Below are 23,178 nucleotides of genomic sequence, written 5' to 3' on the forward strand. Positions count from 1 at the left end.
TGGAAGTTAAGAAAGGAGGACTGTTGTGAGGACTTTAAGAAGTTGAGAAAAACTGTGGGTTGGGTCTAGGGACCCGCCAACAATGCCATTGGAATGAATCATTTTTGGGATGTTTGAATTTAAATCTACTTGTGCATATCCTCTTTAGTAGAAACAACCAAATTAAATTCAAATATTCAATTAAACATTTATCCATCATCACTATTAGAAATGCTGCACACATGCAGGAATGTCAGATTTACAGTATGTGATGATACATCATAATCCTATCAGAGCTTTCAACTTTCCCAAAGGGTTCAATCGCCGGCCCCGCCAGTGTGGAGTTTGCATGTTCTCCCCGTGCCTGCGTGGGTTTTCTCCGGGCACTCCGGTTTCCTCCCACATCCCAAAAACATGCCTTAATTGGAGACTCTAAATTGCCCGTAGGTATGACTGTGAGATAGGCTCCAGCACGCCCGCGACCCTAGTGAGGAGAAGTGGCTCAGAAAATGGATGGATGGATGGATGGATGGTACATTACATTAACACAATAATATCATAATTTTTAAATGGGCCAAAAATAAGGTAGGGGGGAGGAACTCCTCAATTATGATATCATTTTTTTATGATTTTGTATTTTTTAAATGATGCTATCCATCCATTTTCTATACTGCTTAACCTCTTTAAGGTCACCGGTAACCTGGAGCCCAGTTGACTTCGGGTGAAAGGCGAACTACCGCCTGGACCAGTTGCAGCGCACGTATAGAAAAAGACAACCATTTACTCTCACATAATCACTGAGTTGGAACTAAACTCACGCTGCAGTCAGGCGAATGTACTACTACACCATCGACTACGATATAATAATTAATTTTAAACTATTTTGAAGAATAATTGTTTTTTGCTTAGGGGGGAAAAATGAAGTGTGTATTTGAGGAGAGGTTCTCATTTGTTTCAACAGGGCAATGCACCGAGACAGTTTAGACCTTGAGTTTTAACTTGAGAATCAAGAACAGAGGGGGTTACAATTAAAGAACTGAGATATACTCAAATAATTGCCCCTCTATTTGCGTCCGACAACAGTGTGAGCTTCAGGCCCCTTCCTAATGGGCTATTGTTCTGTTTCATGTCATAATCACAGAGTCGGCTGAACTCAGTGTTGACCCCAGTAATAAGGATTTGCGATCGTCAATATTGAACAGGTACAACATTTACCATTGTCGGCCTCGGTCATTTTCAGCACATCAGGGAGGAAATATAACTTGTAGCACACTTCACATGCAGGCTAATCGGCCAGGATAGTCTTTAAATACAATATCATCGGCCCCTAACTGACATAAGCAATGAACATTATGAACATTATGATGTGACAGCTTGACTTTGTATGGCGCTGCTACTGACGAAAAGAATACAACGATAACGAGAAAGAACCATCCACTGGACAGTGTATCACATTCTTGTCCTGGAGGGGAATATCACAAGTCGACAATTTTCAAACAGGTAAAGTGGACAAAAGGGGTTATGCAAGAGGTACGAAGGAAGTAAAAAAAATAAAAAAAATAAACCACATTCCACACACATCACCGACGCATACTTTACCTGCACCTTAATTATAACTGGGTATGACATTTACAGGAGATCAGTCAGAGGTTTTCAGGATGCATGCATGAGCCAAGAGCTAAGGCCATAATTAAATTGACCATATTTATAATGCCACTCTTGTTAGCAAGTTAGATAATAGCCTCACACATGCTGAGGATCATTGATCTGACATTTCGTAGCCATGCGGGGAAGCTTTCCTGGATATTACTTCCTGGGGTTTTCATCTCAGGCCTACACTTGTCCATCAACACTTTCATTGAATCTAATTTTGTATTACTGACACATGATTAATATTCTTGGCAGTGGATAGACTTTTCAATGATTAAAAGGTGTGTGGGCTAAAGGTTAAGTCTACATGGACAACAAAAACCCAACTAATGCCATAATTATTAGTTCAACATAGAAAGAATAGACTCACCACAACAGGGAGAATGGCATGATGTAACAAGGACCTTTGGGAATCAACTGAGAACAAGTGAACAGAAACTGGAAAATAAATACAAACATACCACCGAGACAACAAGGCACTGGACAAGACGAATGGCAGGAGGAAGCTAATCGGTAGTCGCAAGTAACAGGGCTGACGAGAATAGGTAGAGACGGAGACACACACTGGTCAATAATGCAAATCAACTCTGAAAGGTCACCAATAACCCTGATCATGACAAACTCAGGGATAGTTAAAGACCAGGAGACAGTGACAGCATCTTTCTGCCTTTCTGCCTTTATATAGTGCCACAATAACATGAAACAATCACAATGTGTCTGAATTGTAGATTTTCAAAATATGATTGACATAAAATGATTCCTCATATTTCAGAGCAGTTGTGGCAGCCTTGACGGCAATACAGAGCAGTTCCACAATTGTGTTATTTCATCCATTTACCCTTAAGATCCCACATACAGTGTCTGCTCTCCTATTGCAAACCAATATGGCGTTTTTACCATCTGCAAGACATTTATCTTGCATGGCCATCTTGCTGTCACAACCACGTTTGACTGTTGAGCGATGCACAACCTTAAATCCAGCCACACTAATACCCTTACTTGATGAAGGCACGCAGCATGATTGACAGGCGTTGGCTGAACAAGCTGCTGAATTAGTAGCATTAACCGAGGCATGCAAACTAATGATAAATAAAGATGGTACAATCTATACTGATAGCCAATATGAGTATTCCACAACAAGACCGTAATTATTGTGAAAAACAAAGTGCAAAACTACAAAATGAAATTTACATTAGCACAGAGGAAAAAAAAAAAAAAAAGAAAAAAAACCTATTCAAAATGGGCTGCTATATTGAGCCATGCTGTGTCACATGTCTCAACCGGAGGGATGGTGGCACAGATAGATTGACACTTTACAGCCCTAAAAAAAAAAAATAGCAGAAAGAAACATGTGGGTTCATTTAACACACTGTAAAAGAGTCATTTCAGTTGAGTACTCAAATTGGGAAGGTGAGCAAAAGTCTGATAACGGAGCGGGAGCAGATGTGTAGATTCTGAAAACGCTTGCTGGTCAGTGAAGAAAAAAGACACCAACCCTTTTAGTGAGAACTCAGCAGAAAGGCACACCCACGTTGGTTATGAGATTCGCTAAGTTGTTACGTAGCAACTTTGGCTACTATAATGTTGGTTTTGTTTTTGTGGTACATGGGACGTCCCACCCTCAATGATAAAACCCATTTTTTAGATAGAAAATCACCTACCAACTGGACCAATATGACGAACCCAATAATAACAATTTTTTTTGAATCATTAACTCGTATCAAAAGGAGTACAGCTGATGATCAAAATTGTGGGCATGGCCTCCAAATGCGGCAAAACGGTTAAATATTTTGTGCCCCCAAAATCAAGCTGCTTTAATCCTAATTCCATATGCGGCTCTCACCAATGATGCTCAAGAGAATGGGCAGAATTGGGGATTTGGGGATATGACTGGTATGCAACTATAGGCTTTGGATGGGAACACCTCATTGGTGAAACAGGTTATGATTGGTCCAGTTGGTCAAAAAAAAAAGAACAGCAAAAGAACATAGAAAGAAGTTTAACCTAAGCAAAACGGCCCATAGTTTAATATTGAAATACAAATCAAGTCACCCAATGTGCTTGATAGTGAGCTTGTGGGCATATTATGGTGGAAAAGATCCCCACTTCATCTGGTGGTGGTGCGGAGATGATAGACTGTTTGATAGATTACCTAAAGATATATCTGGATTATGCGCTATTATCACTTTGATATTACATGTGTCAGTATACCCTATGCCTGTTCAAGATTTAATGGAAAGGGCACCAATGTTTTTGCCCAATCTAGAACATAGACAAAAAAGAGATTTGTCCTGGCAGGGGCAAAATAATCCAACATACATCGACGCCATAGGTGTTCCTCGTGGGGTGCCGAATCAATACAAATTGGCTGACCAAGTTGCAGGAGGATTTGAGTCTTTCATATGCTGGTGGTGTACGATTAATAAAAATGTTGATAGGATAAACTACATCCACTCCAATGTACAGAGATTAGGAAATTGGACTCAGAGTGGGTTGGAAGCTGTGCATGAGCAGCTCAAGGCTACCTCTTTTATGACGTTCCAGAACCGCATAGCTGTCGACATGCTCCTCGCAAGAGAGGGAGGTGTTTGCGGTATGTTTGGAGAACAATGTACATACATTACAAACAATACTGCTTCGGATGGCAGCTTGACCAGAGCCATCGATGGTCTACGGACCCTCAATCAACATTCCTTGTGGAACAGCTGAATGGATGTTTTTGGTAAATATAAAACCCTAATTTCACCAATATTGATATCAATTGCTGTTTTTGCAGCCATTCTGACATTGTGTGGATGTTGTTGTATCCCATGCATTCGGGCATTAATCAGTAAATTAATCACCACAGCCATAACCCACATGGAGAATCGTATGGAGCTGATGTATCCATTACTGTATGATGATAATGATGATAATGATGATTTTGCTTTAACTGATTTGTTTCCTGATGCAGATGATTACGATGTTTAAACTACAACATTCATGTATGACAAGTTTACTCTGAGTGTAAATGTATTTGTTTCATAAAAATAATTCTACAGTTAAAAATCAAAATGAAGTGACTGTAAGATGATATGAGAATTTGTGCAAATACATGATAAACAGGAGGGAAATGTTAGATAAATTGTAGAAGTTATCATTTATTTGCTTGGCTTGCATTAGTATTATGGACGATTTTAGATGTCTCGCCTTCGAAAAGATGACTCAGCATCATCCGATGGAAGGGCGCCTGGAGCAAGGACGTGATCGGATGTGGTCGGGTCGGGACAAGTGTTGGTCCAATATTTTGTGTTGTGTCTTATTGCTTAGAATACTATGTCTGGGAAAAACCCTCTTATTATCAAATATTATGTGTCGTGTCTTATTGTTTAGAATACTATGTCTGGGAAAAACCCTCTTATTATCAAATATTTTGTGTTGTGTCTTATTGCTTAGAACATTATGATTTGTAAATCCCTCCTATTTCAAATAAATGCAGGAGCGAGGGGGGGAGATTGTTTAGAGCGTGTTGAGAGGCTGTGATCTGAACAATCTCCCATACGCCCTCCTCGTGAGAAAAAGAAACCAGCGTCTTCATTCCGTTTGTGTCTATTTTCTATAATGTTGGGTAAGATAAATCTAACACTGACATAAAATGATTCCTCATATTCCCTCATCAAGGTGACCTTAGCATTTCCAATTAACCTAACATGCATGTTTCTGGACCCTTCCTTGAGCCGTCACCTTATCGTGGTGGAGGGGTTTGTGTGTCCCAATGATGCTAGGAGCTAAGTTGTCTGGAGCTTTATGCCCCTGGCAGGGTCACCCATGGCAAACAGGTCCTAGGTGAGGGACCAGACAAAGCACGGCTAAAAGACCCCTTATGATGACGACAAACTATGGACTCAGTTTTCCCTCTCCCTGGACGTGGGTCACCGGGGCCACCCTCTGGAGGCAGGCCTGGAGGTGGGGCTCGAAGGCGAGTACCTGGTGGCCAGGCCTGCACCCATGGGGCCCGGCCGGGCACAGCCCAAAAGGGTAACATGGGTCCCCCTTCCCACGGGCTCACTACCTGTGGGAGGGGCCATAGGGGTCGGGTGCAGTGCGAGCTGGGTGGCGGCCAAAGGCAGCAACCTTGGTGATCCAATCCCCATTGTCATTCACGACAATAAAAACAACTAGCCGAGCTTCTTCTAATTCTTCTTCCACTCCAAGTCATTCTGGCATTCCCTATGGCACCATGCAGCCTCTGACAGGTCAGTCTTGGTACTACAACAGACATCTGGTTTGGGGAGGAGAGTCACAAATGTCGATGTAGATATTGTTGCGTTTGGTGTGCTTTTTTTTGGTCATCTTGAATACAACAAACACTATAAGTAAGCACACACTTGATTTTAAAATTGGTTTAACTATCACCTGCACATACAGTAGCTGGTCAATTTAATTAAATTCTCTGGATTCCCTTGAGATGGATTCTGGGAATACAGTGAGTATCATGGAGGTATCTTGTGACTAATGCACACAATATTGTAGCCTTTGTATCTCTCATTCATAATCTCACATTCTTTTATTACATGGGAGTCATGTAAATGTATGACATCTCATTTTATCTCACTCAGTATTTATGAGTAGAAATCAAATGAGATGAATCTGAAAAGACTTTTGATGAATTGGGTTCGATGTCACATTTGCATATATATCCATCCATCCATCCATTTTCTGAGCCGCTTCTCCTCACTAGGGTCGCGGGCGTGCTGGAGCCTATCCCAGCTATCATCGGGCAGGAGGCGGGGTACATCTTGAACTGGTTGCCAGCCAATCACAGGGCACATACAAACAAACAACCATTCACACTCACATTCACACTTACGGGAAATTTAGAGTTTTCAATTAACCTACATGTACAATGCATGTTTTTGACATGCATGGTTAGTTAATTGACAACTCAAAATTGCCCGTAGGTGTGAATGTGAGTCCGAATGGTTGTTTGTTTATGTGTGCCCTGCGATTGGCTGGCAACCAGTTCAGGGTGTAACCCGCCTCCTGCCCGATGATAGCTGGGATAGGCTCCAACACGCCCTCGACCCTAGTGAGGAGAAGCGGCTCAGAAAATGGATGGATGGATGGATGGATATATATATTTCTGTGTGTTTGTGAATGTGTACAAATCGTCCCAAATCCAAATACTCCTAGATTTCTCCTGGGGATACCACGGTTAATTATACATCAGCATGGCAGTGTTTGCAGCCTGTCTTCTGTCGCTCAGTGAGGTAAATCAATAGATGCACCAGCTTGATGCACACCCGGAATGCGCCTGAAGGCTTCGCTCTCTCTCTGGTAGGACACAAAAGTCATAGCGTGATCAAGCCGTCACAAAATGTGAACAGAGCGAAAGAAAACACACACTAAGAGTTTTGGTCGCTTTTTATGTATTTAGTTGTGAATGTGATAATGTCATACCCTGAACATTATACGTCATATTGACATTCAAAGGAAATAATGTACAGTGGTGCCTTGAGATACGAGTTTAATTGATGTAATTCCGTGACCACTCAAATCACTTGCCCCATTGAAATGAACGGAAATACCATTAATACGTTCCATCCTCCCCTCAGAATTATTTTTTTTTGTGTGTTTGTTTTTTTTAATCAGGAAAAATAGTACTGTATAATATTGTACTTTACAAAATCATGGAGTAATAACATATCCGTATTTTCAGGACTATAGAGCGCATTGGAATATAAGACGTGCCCACTAAATTTGTAGAAATTCATTTTTTTTTACATTTATTAGCCGCACCAGACTATATGCCGCGGATATATACGTTTTGAAATTAAATATCTACACAGAAAGATTTTCTAAATGTTTATTTACATACTTTAATTGTTTCCAAACAGTGTCTGTAACACGGCAGTAATACGGCTCAAACATAACAGAAAAGGCATTGTTTATATTCATCCTCCTCCTGTTCACTGAAACCACTGAAGTCGTCTTCTTCAGTGTCGGAGTTGAAGAGCCTCAGAACAACTCCGTCACACACCATTTCAGTCTCTCAGTCGGTGTCACTCTCAATGTCATTTTCATCTCGAGACACAGTTACCCCTGAAGTGCTGTTCTCCTCACGTAGCAGTTCAGCCTTTCGAAATCTGTTGGTGATAGTACAACCCCAATTCCAATGAAGCTGGGACGTTGTGTTAAATATAAATAAAAACAGAATACAATGATTTGCAAATCATGTTCAACCTTTATTTAATTGAATAGACTACAAACACAATATATTTAATGTTCAAACTGATAAACTTGATTGTTTTTAACAAATAATCATTAACTTCGAATTTTATGGCTGCAACACGTTCCAGAAAAGCTGGGACAGGTGGCAAAAAAGACTGAGAAAGTTGAAGAATGCTCATCAAACACCTGTTTGGAAGATCCCACAGGTGAACAGGCTAATTGGGAACAGGTGGGTGTCCTGATTGGGTATGAAAGGAGCTTCCCTGAATTGCTCTATCATTCACAAGCAAAGATGGGGCGAGGTTTGTGCATGAGAAAATAGTTGAACAGTTTAAGGACAATGTTCCTCAACGTACAATTTTCATGATCTAGAGCCCATAATTTAATCAAAAGGTTCAGAGAATCTGGAGAAATCACTGCATGTAAGCGGCAAGGCCGAAAACCAACATTGAATGCCCGTGACCTTCGATCCCTCAGGCGGCACTGCATCAAAAACTGACATCAATGTGTAAGTGATATCGCCACATGGGCTCAGGAACACTTCAGAAAACCAATCTCAGTAAATACAGTTCGGCGCTACATCCATAAGTGCAACTTGAAACTCTACTATGCAAAGCAAAAGCCATTTATCAACAACACCCAGAAACGCCGCCGGCTTCTTTGGGCCTCAGCTCATCTAAGATGGACTGATGCAATGTGGAAAAGTGTTCTGTGGTCCGACGAGTCCACATTTCAAATTGTTTTTGGAAATCGTGGACGTCGTGTCTTCCGGGCCAGCATCTGTGATGGTATGGGGCTGTGTTAGTGCCAATGACATGGGTAACTTACACATCTGTGAAAGCACCATTAATGCTGAAAGGTACATAGAGGTTTTGGAGAAACTTATCCTCCCATCCAAGCAACGACTTTTTCACGGACGCCCCTGCTTATTTCAGCAAGACAATGCCAAACCACATTCTGCACGTGTTACAACAGCGTGGCTTCATAGTAAAAGAGTGCGGGCACTAGACTGGCCTGCCTGCAGTCCAGACCTGTCCCCCATTGAAAATGCGTGGCGCATTATGAAGCGTAAAATACGACAATGGAGACCCCGGACTGTTGAACAGCTGACGCTGTACATCAAGCAAGAATGGGAAAGAATTCCACCTACAAAACAATTAGTGTCCTCAGTTCCCAAACGTTTATTGAATGTTGTTGAAGAAAAGGTGATGTAACACAGTGGTAAACATGACCCTGTCCCAGCTTTTTTTGGAACGTGTTGCAGCCATAAAATTCTAAATTAATTATCCATCCATCCATTTTCTGAGCCGCTTCTCCTCACTAGGGTCACGGGCGTGCTGGAGCCTATCCCAGCTATCATCGGGCAGGAGGCGGGGTACACTCTGAACTGGTTGCCAGCCAATCGCAGGGCACATACAAAAAAAACAACCAGTCACACTCACAGTCACACCTACGGACAATTTCGAGTCTCCAATTCATGCATGTTTTTGGGATGTGGGAGGAAACCGGAGTGCCCGGAGAAAACCCACGCAGGCACGGGGAGAACATGCAAACTCCACACAGGTGGGAGCGGGGATTGAAACCCGGTCCTCAGAACTGTGAGGCTGATGCTCTAACCAGTCGCCCACTGTGCTGCCTAAATTAATTATTATTTGCTAAAAACAATAAAGTTGATCAGTTTGAACATCAAATGTCTTTTTAGTGTATTCAATTAAATATAGGTTGAACATGATTTGCAAATCATTGAATAAAGTTGTATTTTTTTTTTACAATTATTTTTCGTTATTTTGTTTTTCCATAAGAAAGTTTTTGGGCTCTCAGAGCCCAAAAAGTTTGGGGTTTTCTGAAAACTGTCATATTTTGGGGCGGGAAAGTTATATTTTTAGAGCTAAAAAGTACAAACATTCTTCAATAGCAATTGAATTAATATTCATGAGGGGATGTAGGCTGGAGGAGTAGGAAGGGGGAAGTGGGGTTGCCTGATCTTTTTATCTGGAATCTTTGATTGGAAAGTCACCGTGAAACAAGCATGGGAGTGAAGACACAGCTGATTGGGGATTAACTCACACTACTTTTCTTCCATTCTCCACCATTGTTGTAGTGTTTATTTTCCCAGGAAATTACTTTCTTCAGGTTTCTAATTGGCTCAAATGGGCTCACGGTTGGCGGTACAGTCGCCGACTGGTTAGCAGATACCCCTCACAGTTCTGAGGGTTCAAATCACGACCCCAGCTGTGTGGAGTTTGGATCTTCTCCCCGTGCTTGGGTGGGTTTTCTACGGTTTCCTCCCACATCCCAAAAACATGCATGGTAGGTTTATTCTAAATTGTCCGTAGGTGTGAATGTGAGTGCGAATGGTTGTTTGTTTATATGTGCCCTCCAATTGGCTGGCAACCAGTTCAGGGTGTACTCCGCCTCTCGCCCAAAGATAGCTGGGATAGACTCCAGCACGCCTGCGACCCTCGTGAGGATAAGCGGTACACAAAATGGATGGATGAACGGATTCTGTTTTGATTTATGTTTAACACAACGTCCCAACTTCATTGGAATTGGGGTTGTAGTTTTTTTCACACTACTCCACCCTTTTAAGATCCACTGGCAGACCTCAGAAAAGGATGATCTTCGCATGCGGCCAGTTTTAGTGAAAGATTTCTCGCCGCTGGTCTTCCAAGCCTCCCACTCACCTCGGAGTGCCGCTTTACAAGCACGATAGACAGATCGATGGCTTAAAAGCTGCATCATACGCTTGTCTTCTTGTACTTTCCATGATGAGGGTGTGAAAAATAAAAAAATATTTTGCGTTCGTGCGTGTCGTGCTGAGTTTTGCGTTGACTGCGCCAAAAACTTGCGTTGTCGTCTTCTCCACGCTGGAGGCATCTGCGCGTGTCCAAACCCTAGTGTATTATGGGAAACGGTCATGTTTTAAGCATTTAGCCTTGCATTACGTTCGAACAAGTTTGGCAATACGTTTAAACAGGTTGGGCCTGTTTGTTTTTGCACTTATTGCGCACCGTGATAGCCGTTAGCGTAAAAAAAAAATCTATATTTTAGCCACATCGTTGCATAGGTCGCAGGGTTCAGAATGCGGGAGAAAAGTATCGGCTTATCGTCTGGAAAATTCGGTAATTACATAGAACTAAAAAGTTCTATGTACAGTGTGCATCATGATTTAATACAACCCACTGGTGTGCCTGCCTTGGCCACTGGGAGGCAGTATAATACAGTCATGCAGACAGAAATGAAGAAAAATAGTACTTCTCCTGGTACTACTGTAAGAGACTGTAACATTAAATGCTGTAATATTAGTCATTTTTCGAAGTTGATAAAGCATATATATTATTATTATGTCTACATGGGTTGCGTGTGTTCAAATATTTATGGCTTCTAAAACAGTGACTATCGATGATAACTATAAGGATGTCAATGGCATTTTCCATTGTTTGTTAGCATTAAGCAAATAAACTTTTCTGAGACAAAACTATGTGGCCGTTTTAAATACACGACGTGTCATTCTCTTTGTTTTATGTTTAGGTTGACAGTTAACTTAAACTGGGAGTGGTATTAAACAGCTTGACACCTCTTTTTGGATGAATTGCTCAATATTTGCCAAACTGCTGCTTATTGTGAAGTGAGTTGAACTGTCACTTCCACCATACAAAGCTCATTCACAAGCTTGATTTAAAAAAAAAATTAAAAAAATGTCCCAATGAAAACTCCTAAATCAGGTCACTTGTATGTAAATATGTAAACTACAACGTCTCTATGGTAAATTAAATAAGACATTCAGATTCAAATGTGGAATGAATGATGTTGAATAGGTTTACGATAATAACAAGAAAGAACAAGCACAAAACAAATGCAGATTCAACACAATTTTATTGCATACTCTGACAATAACCAGCGTGTGTGTCTTTAAACAGCAAAATAGAATTGCAAGGAAATTAATGAATGAATGTAACTCCAGTTAATACTTTTTTTAATCAATTTTTTTTTATTGTAAACATACAAAAAACAAGTTTATGTTTGATTAACTTAATATTTTGGGGGAAAATATCATCGGAACCAGTTCACATATAAATATTACATTGTCTTTTGCCTTCTTTTTTTGTTGTTGAGAAAACTGCAAGTAAAGTCAGAACTAATGTGTGCTCGTCTGTGTTTTATTTTATTTTATTTTTTTATGCACCTTCTATCTTTGGTATGGAGGAGTATTAGGGATACACTGAAAAGAAAAACAATACTAATAAAATACATTACAAATAAAGTCGTAATATTACAAGACAATAATTATTTAGGTGTGCAGTGGTAATATTAAAAGAAGTCTCAATATTTTATGATAACGTCTATTCTCATAATATAACTTATTTTTTCCTGAAAAATACAAATTCCTTCTGATAATACCGCATTGCATTTATTTCTCGTAATATCACTACAGTGACATAACATTACAGATTTATTCGTGTAACTTTACAACATGTAATTCATCATGATATATTTTTTTCTTTTCATTGTGTCCCAATCTTTTGTTTTGAATACACAATTCATGAGCAACAGAAGCCAACTATATTAGCGCATAATATTCTAGGATATGCAACGAACACTTCATTTAACCCTATCCTATTGTTATATTTTAGCAGCTTTAAAAATCAGCAGAGCTAAACTCAACCGAAGCGTTAATTTTTTGCAGATTACGGTACATAATTTTACCAAGAAACAAATTTGTTGAAATTAAGTATACAGTATACAGCACCATGCAGTGTAAGGTAGTACAGAGTAAGAGTAGTGTAACATACTAGTTATGAGAAAACTGAAAAAAAAATATATATATTAGACAGAGTGAAATTATTGTATCTGTTTTTTTTTAGATGTTTCTGATTTGACTTGTTAATGTCTGTGAGTGTGCTGTTCTGCACTTTATCCTACTGTTGTAGAATAGTGGTGGTAATTACCGCAATGAAAATACCCAGCTCTCCACAAAATAAAACATGAAAATGCAAAATGCTTGGTGCGCAAATGCGCAATGACATATTTTAATCTGGTGCTCTTTTAATATGATGGCGAGGTCTTCCAGCCCACTGGTTATCAATCTAATGAATGCAGCAGTACACAGTATGTGGGGCGGGTTGAGGACAGTGCATGAGACAGATTTCGAAAAGATCCTCTAAAATGAGCCAATTTCACCATGGCATAAATTTAAAAAAAAACAACAACTGTATTTTATTCTTGATCCTTTTGGTATTTTGAAAAAGGCATGCCACAAATATGTTCTTAAGACAGCTAGGAACTATGTACAAATATTTTAAAAAAATGCATAATATGTCTCCTTTAAATGTCAATGATGCTGAAATTATTTTGGTGTTAGGGTGACAGTTTTAGGTCAAAGTGACACAGTACTGTATAATTAAAAAAAAAAAAAAAAAACGTTAAATTTCTACAAAGAAATATTTGGGCCACACCGAAAACAATAAAGTCAGAATTTTACAAGAAAAATTATGCATTATTAAAATCAAGCCACAATACTATGAGACAAATCTCTGAAACCAAAATTACATTGTGCTTCAAAAATAATTTCATAATCTAATAACATTAATCAGTTCTTAATCAAATTAGTTCCAATGTTAAAAAAATGTTAAACTTAAGTTTTAATGTTTTCTTTTTTTCAGGTTGAAGATTGACATTCACTTGGAATTAAAAGGCATTTTGTGTTTTACAATACAGTTACGCATAACAACACAGTTGATCAAGAGTGTGCAGTGTGCTTTTTTGACAAATTAAAATACAAAAACTGGAAAACATTTGGACATTGAACAGAAAATCCAAAGAGGAAGACAAAAAGCAAAATGTGTGTTGTAGCACAGGCGGTGCGCAGATTAAACATTTGTGAACGTCTTCCAAATTGGTTTCTTCGCATTCTTGTTACATTTTGACCATTTTCTTGGAATGTTGCCATTTTCTCCTTTTCAATGTGGCTTTCATACATCTTTGTATCTTTCTGAGCATATCTTTTCAATTAATCGAGGTCGGAATACTTAATTATGAATTACTGCATTTATGATTGATGTTAAGGTGGTGACATCTGAACCCTGCTACACTTGTTTCACAACCATGCATTTTTAGACAGAAAAAGATAATCCACACAAACACGGCATCTGTTATATGCTCTGAATTAGCTTCAATAACCTAAACACAATTTCTGGCACATATATTACATATTTGGCCATGCCGACTCACATATTGCAAAACAAGGAGCACAGATGGTATACTTATTTAGCATGAAGGTCATTCCTATGTTTCATTCATGGAAAATACAAATGGGTACACATGTATGAATACGCATTGTTTGTTCAGTACACAGTTTCTAAAAGCTTTATCTCACGAGCGTCTATTATAACATGTGTTGGTGTGCACACATTTGTCATGTTTCCACTTATTCTGTTCATTTCGTAGATATGAAGGGTTCATCCGAGTCCCATTTCCATGTGGTTGTTTGGTCCTTTTCATCATTCAGCACAGTTCTCTCAGATCTGTAAGGACAAAAACACATTATACTTACAGTGTATGCATTAGTAGAACATTTAAAGACTATGTAGTCCCTGTAAAAACAGGAAACGATTAGTGATGTGTTTTATTAGGACCACACATTATAGAAAAATAAAAATACTACTACTATGAGAAGTATATAATGTGTACTATATAACCTTGAAATGTAATGAGATTATAAAGACATAAATGTGCTTGAAGGAAGTCATGCATTGCAGAGAATAAAAGGTTTTGTGATAATGTTGACCATATGTTGGATCATGTACAGTAACTGCATTGGACCACAGGCAGGGGCCAATAATTGTGTAACTGATCGACTCTTCTAGACACACCATATCTTAATCTGGAACGTGACACTCCAAACACAATCTGCACATTAATATCTACAAGGAGTCCTTTAGGCCAAACACAATTATCAGTGTGAGAGCATTGATTTGTGTCACAGCACATCAACCGCAATCTAACCTCATGGTTTTGTGGTGTGCATGAAAATCATTACGTGGAGACATGCATATAAATCAGCATTAAAACAAAGTGCTGGGTATGTGTTGATAAATCCGGGAAGCAACTGCTACATTATTTTGTTTGATTATACAAAAACACTGGCTATATCACCAACTCGTTGTGGTCAATGATAATATATTGGTGGACCAGCCTGCACACCTGATGTTTTGTGTTAACATTCAAAGCAGTGCTGTTCAGAGCTGACAATGTTTTGGTTTTTTTTGCAGTAGAAAGTACAGTAATCAAAATGACCCATAATTTGACCTTTGTCAGTTTGTAGTCACATCAGTGGCTTAAAAGTAAACGACACCTCACAATTGTAAGTAGTGCCGTGCAAAGCTCCAGTGCTGCCAGGGGCACAGTAATGTAATTTAATGCCCCCCCCCCCCCCAACCAGTCCAATCGTGTCCATTGCGCAGTGTTGCAGAAGTGCTAGTTTGTTAGGTGGTTTATTATTATCTAACTAAAATCAGAGAAAGATGATCAGAGGCGTATTTGGACTATTTCCCTTTTGCACCTTTAAAAACTAAGGCCTTTTGTTAAATCGACTCAGCCCTTGACGATGCAGATTGTTCGTTTGGGAAAATATTATCCCGTAGTACAGCACTAAGAATAGAATACACGGGAGCTGGAACAGAATCATGGAACAGTAAGGCCGGCTCGGGTAGACGTGCACTAATATAATCCTTAAAATAGCTTAGTGGTGTCTTGTGCTTCGGTATTGTAGAACCTGACACTTGTCACTGTATCCTGTTTGTGTCATCACCAAAATCCAAAACATGCGTGAGCAAACAAGCACACGTGAGTGTGAGTTCTAACTTTTCATTGCTGCTAAATATATTTCAACTGTTGATTATAACACTGCTGTAGGATGTTCTTGTTTTAGTCCATGAGGTTTCAGCTCCATGGTAACAAAACAAGCCGTGCATCATTTTGACTACATGACAAAACCTTCATGTTGGAATTGTTTGATCTTGATCATCACGATATCTTAGTGCTGGAAGAAGCCTGGACTTTAAAGGTCCCATATTTTGACTATTTAGACCTCTATAGAGTGACTCGCTAACATGAACTCCGTATAAGCTACTTCTGTTTGATACAGTTTTGTATCCGCTTTATCCATATTTAGCTAAGACCGCCTCCTCCCCTCTGATTGGTTGCCTCCCTGTAGAAGACCCACTTGTGAGAGCAAATGCGTTTATGTTGCCAGCGCTGGATCGACGTAGAGAAGCTCTAGAAATCCAAATGAGCTAATTTCAGGGCCTCTCGGCAGAAAAACATCTGGAACTCAGGAATGTGTGGCAAATTTAATTTAATATTCCACATGTTTACTTAGGACCCATAGAGCCAATGTTACAATCCAAATACTAGAAAAAGTTGTTTTGGTAAAATATGACCCCTTCCTTTAAAACGTCTAGTATTTTATTCACTTGGTTTGGTGATTGCTGTCTTTTGATTTGCTGAAAGACAATCAACTTTCGTTTTAACTGATACGTATACATCGAAGCTCACGAGAATGGCCACATAAAAAGAAAATCAAAATACAACACTAATAGGCCTATTTTTCTTTCAACTTTTGTAACTTTTCACTAAATCAAAAAATAACTGTTTTTATAGCCATAGATTGCAGTGTTATGAAGCGTTTCATTTGTGTCAAAGTGTGGTTCTTTACCTTTCAGGGAGCATTTTGTAAATTTCTCCTGCTCATTAGCTTTTTTGTTTGTTTGTTTGCAACTATTGTACTATTCGTCATCCTACTCTGATATTTCCATCTTATGAACCCAAGTTTTTGAAATGACTTTTTTGATGTGAGAGGGGCAATGTATGTCTGCCTAAAGTTGACTCATCTACTGTATTTGGTTCATGAAACCACAACCCTGTAGCCCTCAGTTTTGAACCTTGGAAAAGTATGTTGAGATCTATTTCATGGTAGCATGCTCACACGAGTGTTAGTCTGTTTTAATACGTGTTTATCCTCCTCTCCTTTCCAAAACAGTTAAGGAGCATGTGGAGTTCGAGAGGCTTAGGTTAGTGGTTGTCCTCCTTGTCCCTGACGCACATTTAGCAATTGAGTCTGGCTTAAATAGCAGGGGGCAGAAAATAGAAAGCACGACTCACAGCCACTGGCCGTCTGTCTGCTTGTTCATTGGACACCTGTTAACTTGAGATTGCACGCATCTGGACACGCGCCCTTTCCACTGATGTCTCTCCTTCATTACCACACATCCACCACCACTCCCATTTTCATTTGTGCCACTGTCCTGTTCCAACAGTGTCAACCAAATGTCTTAGTTATCACCCACACGGCAGCATCGGCCAGCGAGGTGCATATTTTCCCCAATGTGCAAAGGCATCGTAATGAGATGGCAGGGGCATTTCTCAGTGTGCCGACAAGGGGAGGGTTCAATCACTGAGGGTTGTTTATCACTCCATGATGAACAGTTGAGGTTACATGTTCACTTTGTCTCACTGCAGAAATGAGTGTCAGTCAAAAATTGGGTCTTACAAGAGCAAAAGGTAAAGTCTGGTACTATGTATTTAGGTGAACTGAAATTACACGTACAATAAACAGTCATCAAAGACAAACAACCAAGCAAATCTGTCTGTGAAAAAAATCTGTCTTACATAAAGTTGCGCTAATTTTCATAATAACTAGCCCGACACTGAATTGCCAACAAGGCTTCCTAGAGCTGCTAGGAAGTCTGGCGCCGTGTACACGCAAGCACAATATGGTGAAATTAGCAGCAAGGGCTTAGCACAAGCGCCATTCCTTTGCAACCCCGCCGTCATTATAACAAAAGTTGAAATTGGCATTTGCACTTGACAGAACCGTCTGCCAAAGCGGCGGGATTTGAATCAGAGCGTGATGAGTGAATATTCAGTGTGTACTAATTCTTTATCCTCTGTGTATTTTGACTCTCTAATGTGGGACCTGGGAACTTTTTCAAATTGTGAAAATAATGTAGAATACAGATGCATTAAAGGACGAAATTATTGTCTGTTTTAGCTATGTGCAATGGTGTGCAAAGGGGGACCAGAGGGGGCAGTGGCCCCAGGCATTCAACTCAGCGTGAGCATCCAAACGGGTTTTGGTGGGCTTTAGACCCACCTCCCATCCCACTGGGTAATATATATGTTTGTCATATTGATGATATGATGTCGAACATATAGTATTCATATTAAGTAAATACAGGTAAAATGTCACTGCACTGGCTATCTTATGTCGCACTCTGAGCAGTTTTATCCATCCATTTTCTATACTGCATAGTCTCTCTAGGGTCACTTGTGTGCTGGAGCCTATGCCAGCTGACAGCCATTCACACTCACATTCACACCTTTGGGGAATTTAGATTCTTCAAGAAAACCAACAGGCCATTTCTCAACTAGGGGGAGGTGGTTGAGGAAGCTGGAGTGCTTAGAGAAAAATCCACCATGTAAGCATGGGGGGGGGGGGGGGGGGGGGGGGCTAGTTATTATGAAAATTAGCGCAACTTTATGTAAGACAGATTTTTTTCACAGACAGATTTGCTTGGTTGTTTGTCTTTGATGACTGTTTATTGTACGTGTAATTTCAGTTCACCTAAATACATAGTACCAGACTTTACGACATGCAAACTGAACATGAATGGCTTGCTCAACGGCACCTCAACAGTAGCCAGCAAGCAGAATAGCATTCCTCTAATAACTACCTTTTTTACATTTGTCCGTAGTGCGACTCGAACCCTCTGACTACAAAGCCTAAGCCCTTACAGGCTACTGCTGTCCCAGCCACCAAATTGACGCTCCTGCTCAATTTTGGCGATTTATAACAGTACTGACAGTGTGAGGCACTAACTATGCACTATAAAAGCAAGAGAGATCAGAAGAAGCTCTCTATCTGCTGCAGAGTATGAGGCAGGCTTTGTCTGGAAAGAGAACAAAAGAAGGTATGCAGTGCTCATTGGAAGCTTTCTTTAAACGTAAGATAGATGGAAAACTAAAATGCCATGTGCGTCACAGAGAGAACTTGTTTGGCTCCAGGGATCCTTCAAAGAAAAGAAAAAAAAAATCATCCCTGATGTAAGAAGGCTTACGCTGTGATTGCATTTCTTAATAATACTTCCCTTCATTCACAGTTACATTAAGTGGTACATTAGTAAATGTTATTTAATGATTTTTTAAGGCAAAAAAATATGAAAGATTATTTTACATTTTATTTTCATGTTATTCCAATTGTATATATTCTATATGGTTATGGCTGTGAAAGTGAAACTGGCCTGCCAACTGAACTGTTGGTTTTATTTCAAACTGAGTATGTAAGAGGTATTAGTTTGTTTTTCATTCAGTGAATAAGTTAAAATGTTCAATGGAAAATAGATGAAGTAACATTGTCATTTTTGCAGTTGTCTTGTTATAGGTCATCAATGTATTCAAGTTGTCATACTTCCATCAAACTATCCAGCTATCCATTGTCTATACTGCTTATCCTCTTCAGGGTGATAGGTAGCTAAAGCGCAGCTGACTTTTGGCAAAAGGCAGAAAATCAAAGGATGCATATAGAGACAACCTTTTACTCAGTACATTCACTAGATGACTGAGTGGAAACTGAACTGTATGAAAGTCATGCGAGTCAACCACTACACCATGTGTTCAGCCTGTGGCTTTCAAATAATATCCCATGTCCCCCTGTCCTGTTCTTTGAGAACCATGGCCCCGTGTGAATTTTTACAAAGTCATAGAGTAGGCTACGAAGGGTTTAAAAGTGAGATTATCCCATCACGTCTGAAATGGAATATCCAATAGCAGCCCTTGACCTTTCAACAACCTTGTTTGAACATGCTAAGAGATTGCTATCTTACAACTGCGTGTGCATAAATCTGTCCCGGCCTACCACGCGGTCCAGCCCACTGTGTCAAAACTGACCTCTATAACAAACAAACATGGAATGCAAAGCATTCTCTGTATACTAGTGTTTCGATATGTATCTAATGCTAAGCTTGTCACTTGTCCTTGCTGCCTCAAATTTAGCATTTGGAGCTCCTCTTACGTTCTTTTGACAACACTTTTTAGCGATCTGCAACTGGGCTTGCTTTATTGCTTTCTCCTTGGCTATTTGTGTCAAGGTGGAGGCACAACAGCGTGGGCATGTTTATATCCACGTCAACTTTCCTTTGACTAAAAGCAATCAAGAGTGGCCAAGATTTGTGCGATCACTACGATTACTTCAGAGAGGTATTGCTCTTGAACAAAAGAGCCCTAATTTCTCGGATTAAGTGTGATAAAACTGCAGTTTAAAGACAGACCCAATTCAGGGCTGCAGCATTAATACTTTGTAAAGCTTATTGATCCTCTCGGCTGAAGGTTAGCGGCTTTTGTGGTCTGTCTTCACACTCAGTGCAGTATGCAAAAGCCATGATCTTTGGAAAAATAAGCAGAATTGGAGAGAGAAATCCAAGACGTTAGATGCAGGAGATAAGCAGCACAAAGAAATATGTGGTTGGGTTTCCTTAAGCATTGATCTGATAACTTTCATCAACCATTGTTGTCTTGAAAGATAAAGTTTCCACTTCTATTACTTGTATATTTCTTAGGAACTGATTAAATTCCTCATTTGTCCTTCTGTTCTCTTGTAGCTATTTCAGTTTCTGGTTGGAATAGATTCTAAGATATGCCTATTGCTGAAGAGTCTGGAAAAATATTACATGCAAATGAGCAGAAATGTATGGATGTCTTCATGAGGAAAAAATTAATCAAGCTTTTTTATGAATGCTTTGAACTCCTTTTTTGATGCCAGTGTTTTATTGAGTAGAATAATTGTGCTTGGAGGAGTTGTTTCATAGGTCTGGGCGGATATGCAGTGCAGTTCCACATCACTTTAACTATATATACAGTATAGGATTCATAACATGCGCGACTGTTTTTTTCCCCCTCATTTACCAAAGAGGCAAATTTGAATACTCGTTTATATTTTGTACTAACAATGTGAATTGATTAAAACAACTAATTAATCACAAATGTGGCTTTAATTAATCGCAATTAAAACTTGGGAAAGTGTCATTAACACACTAAAACATCGATTTAATGCAAGGGAACTGCATTTTTATTAAACTTGGACTTCAGTGGAGCAAGTACATTGTAAATTGTCATTAAATTCACGACATTGAACATGTATAATGTGAATCGTACAGACTTTAATGGTTTGAGAGGCTCTATGAAAGGCCAGTGTAGTATGTCAAAAATTATAATTAGACCTAAATATATCCACCTTGGGCGGCACGGTGGATGACTGGTTAGCACATCCGCCTCACAGTACTGAGGACCCAGACTCAAATCCGGCCTCACCTGTGTGGAGTTTGCATATTCTCCCCGTGCCTAAGTGGGTTTACTAAATTGTCCGTAGGTAAGAATGTGAGTGTGAATGGCTGTTTGTTTATATGTGCCCTGCGATTGACTGGCAACCAGTTCAGGGTGTACCCCGCCTCCTGCCCGATGACAGCTGGGATAGGCTCCAGCATACCTGCGACCCTACTGAGGATAAGCGGTGTAGAAAATGGATGGATGGATGGATATTCACCTGGTCTGGTGGTTTCCTCCCACATCCCAAAAACATGCAAAATTGCCCGAAGGTGTGAATTTCAGTGTGAATGGTTGTTTGCTTATACAGTATGTGCCCTGTGATTGGCTGGCGACCAGTTTAGTCTGTACCCCGCCTCTCGCCCGAAGATAGCTGGGATAGGCTCCAGCACGCCTCCCGACCCTAGTGAGGATAAGCGGTTTGGAAAATGAATGAATGAATATTCACCTTGTGATTCAGAAAATTCGTTGTAATTAAATGAAATGTCAATGTGTACATTTGAATCTTTAACACCAATAATGATTTAAACTCCTTTGCATTTATCCAGATGCTGAGGCACGCCAGTCATTTCACTTTATTGGAAGAGAGAGCAACTCTCATTTTTCTGACTGATGTGGCCTGAAAGTGAAAATAGTCTTTCTCATGGTACAGTGTTGGCAGGTGTTGAAAGATATTTGAAGTCTAGGGAGTCTTTTCTTGGTGACTACCACTGCAATGGGCACCCACTCAGTCATGCCAACAATTGGATTCTGATTTGTGTCGGTCCAGTGTAGTTTTAAATTTCTTGGCTGTCTCAACCTCTGTGTCTGAATCAGAAGTTGCAAGCAAGAAGATAGATAGGCATAGTACTCTTCTTTTACAGTACTTGTTGTTTCAGCTCACTGATCCTGGGCCTTTTGTTTGTCTTTAACAGGTTATTGAGCGGCGGCACGGTGGACGACTGGTTAGAGCATCAGCCTCACAGTTCTGAGGACCCGGGTTCAATCCCCGGTCCCGCCTGTGTGGAGTTTACATGTTCTCCCCGTGCCTGCGTGGGTTTTCTCCGGGCACTCCGGTTTCCTCCCACATCCCAAAAACATGCATTAATCGGAGACTCTAAATTGCCCGTAGGTGTGAATGTGAGTGCGACTGGTTGTTTGTTTGTATGTGCCCTGCGATTGGCTGGCAACCAGTTCAGGGTGTACCCCACCTCCTGCCCGATGACAGCTGGGATAGGCTCCAGCACGCCCGCGACCCTAGTGAGGAGAAGCGGCTCAGAAAATGGATGGATGGAAGGTTATTGAGAAAACTCCTCACTTCAGCTCTTTTGGATTCTGTTAGCCATTCCAACCCTTAAACCTAGGATCGAGTGAAGTGGCAATCTTGGGACAGGCAAGATTGCTTCTTTCTTTTCGATGGGTCTTACAGTAACTGAAGGCCTCTTAAAACCGCACAATGTTGACTGGGTCATCAGGAAACTCAATGGAACAGGAATTGTAACGCTCTCGCCCGAGGATTCATGTATCATATCTGTCCACGCAGAAATAAAGTCAATTTGAACAATGGAAAATAGTACAATGTGTCATAAAATGTATTACTGCTTTAACAAGTACACTTCACCCACGTGGTTCAATTAGCTCCTCCAACATCTTTAAGTTCAAATGCCAGACATATGTCAGCATTTGTGTTCTGCCGAGATAAAGTGGCGTTTATTGGTGATTTGCTTTGCTGGAGCCTTATGATCTTTTCCAAAGTAAAATTCCATCTGGTTGGTACGTCTTGAATACGTGACTCTTCTTTTTGTTTATATGCAGTTTGTTGCTGATTCAAATCATGCACACTGTCTGGAAGATAGGCAAACATGCCTCTGCAAACTGGTGCTCTATAAAGATTTAATTATTGTCAACGCAAACGACTGCTAACTCCGCTCGTCATCGACAAAGTGAGCCATGATACCAAAATAGATGTCATTGTTTAAAAAG

At 40.0% G+C, this 23,178-nt stretch overlaps 1 protein-coding gene across 1 annotated transcript in view; it reads right to left on the reverse strand.

The window, feature by feature from the left end:
- Window positions 1-11,696: 11,696 nt before the first annotated feature.
- The window catches only part of LOC133469480 (urotensin-2 receptor), a 35,605-nt gene continuing 24,123 nt past the window's right edge, over window positions 11,697-23,178 (reverse strand). The window contains exon 5 of the mRNA XM_061756631.1: window positions 11,697-14,363. The gene's annotated coding sequence lies outside the window, so the exon portion shown is untranslated. The remainder of the gene's footprint in view (window positions 14,364-23,178) is intronic.

The sequence above is a fragment of the Phyllopteryx taeniolatus genome, chromosome 19 (assembly GCF_024500385.1).
Source record: "Phyllopteryx taeniolatus isolate TA_2022b chromosome 19, UOR_Ptae_1.2, whole genome shotgun sequence".
NCBI classification, from domain to species: domain Eukaryota; kingdom Metazoa; phylum Chordata; class Actinopteri; order Syngnathiformes; family Syngnathidae; genus Phyllopteryx; species Phyllopteryx taeniolatus.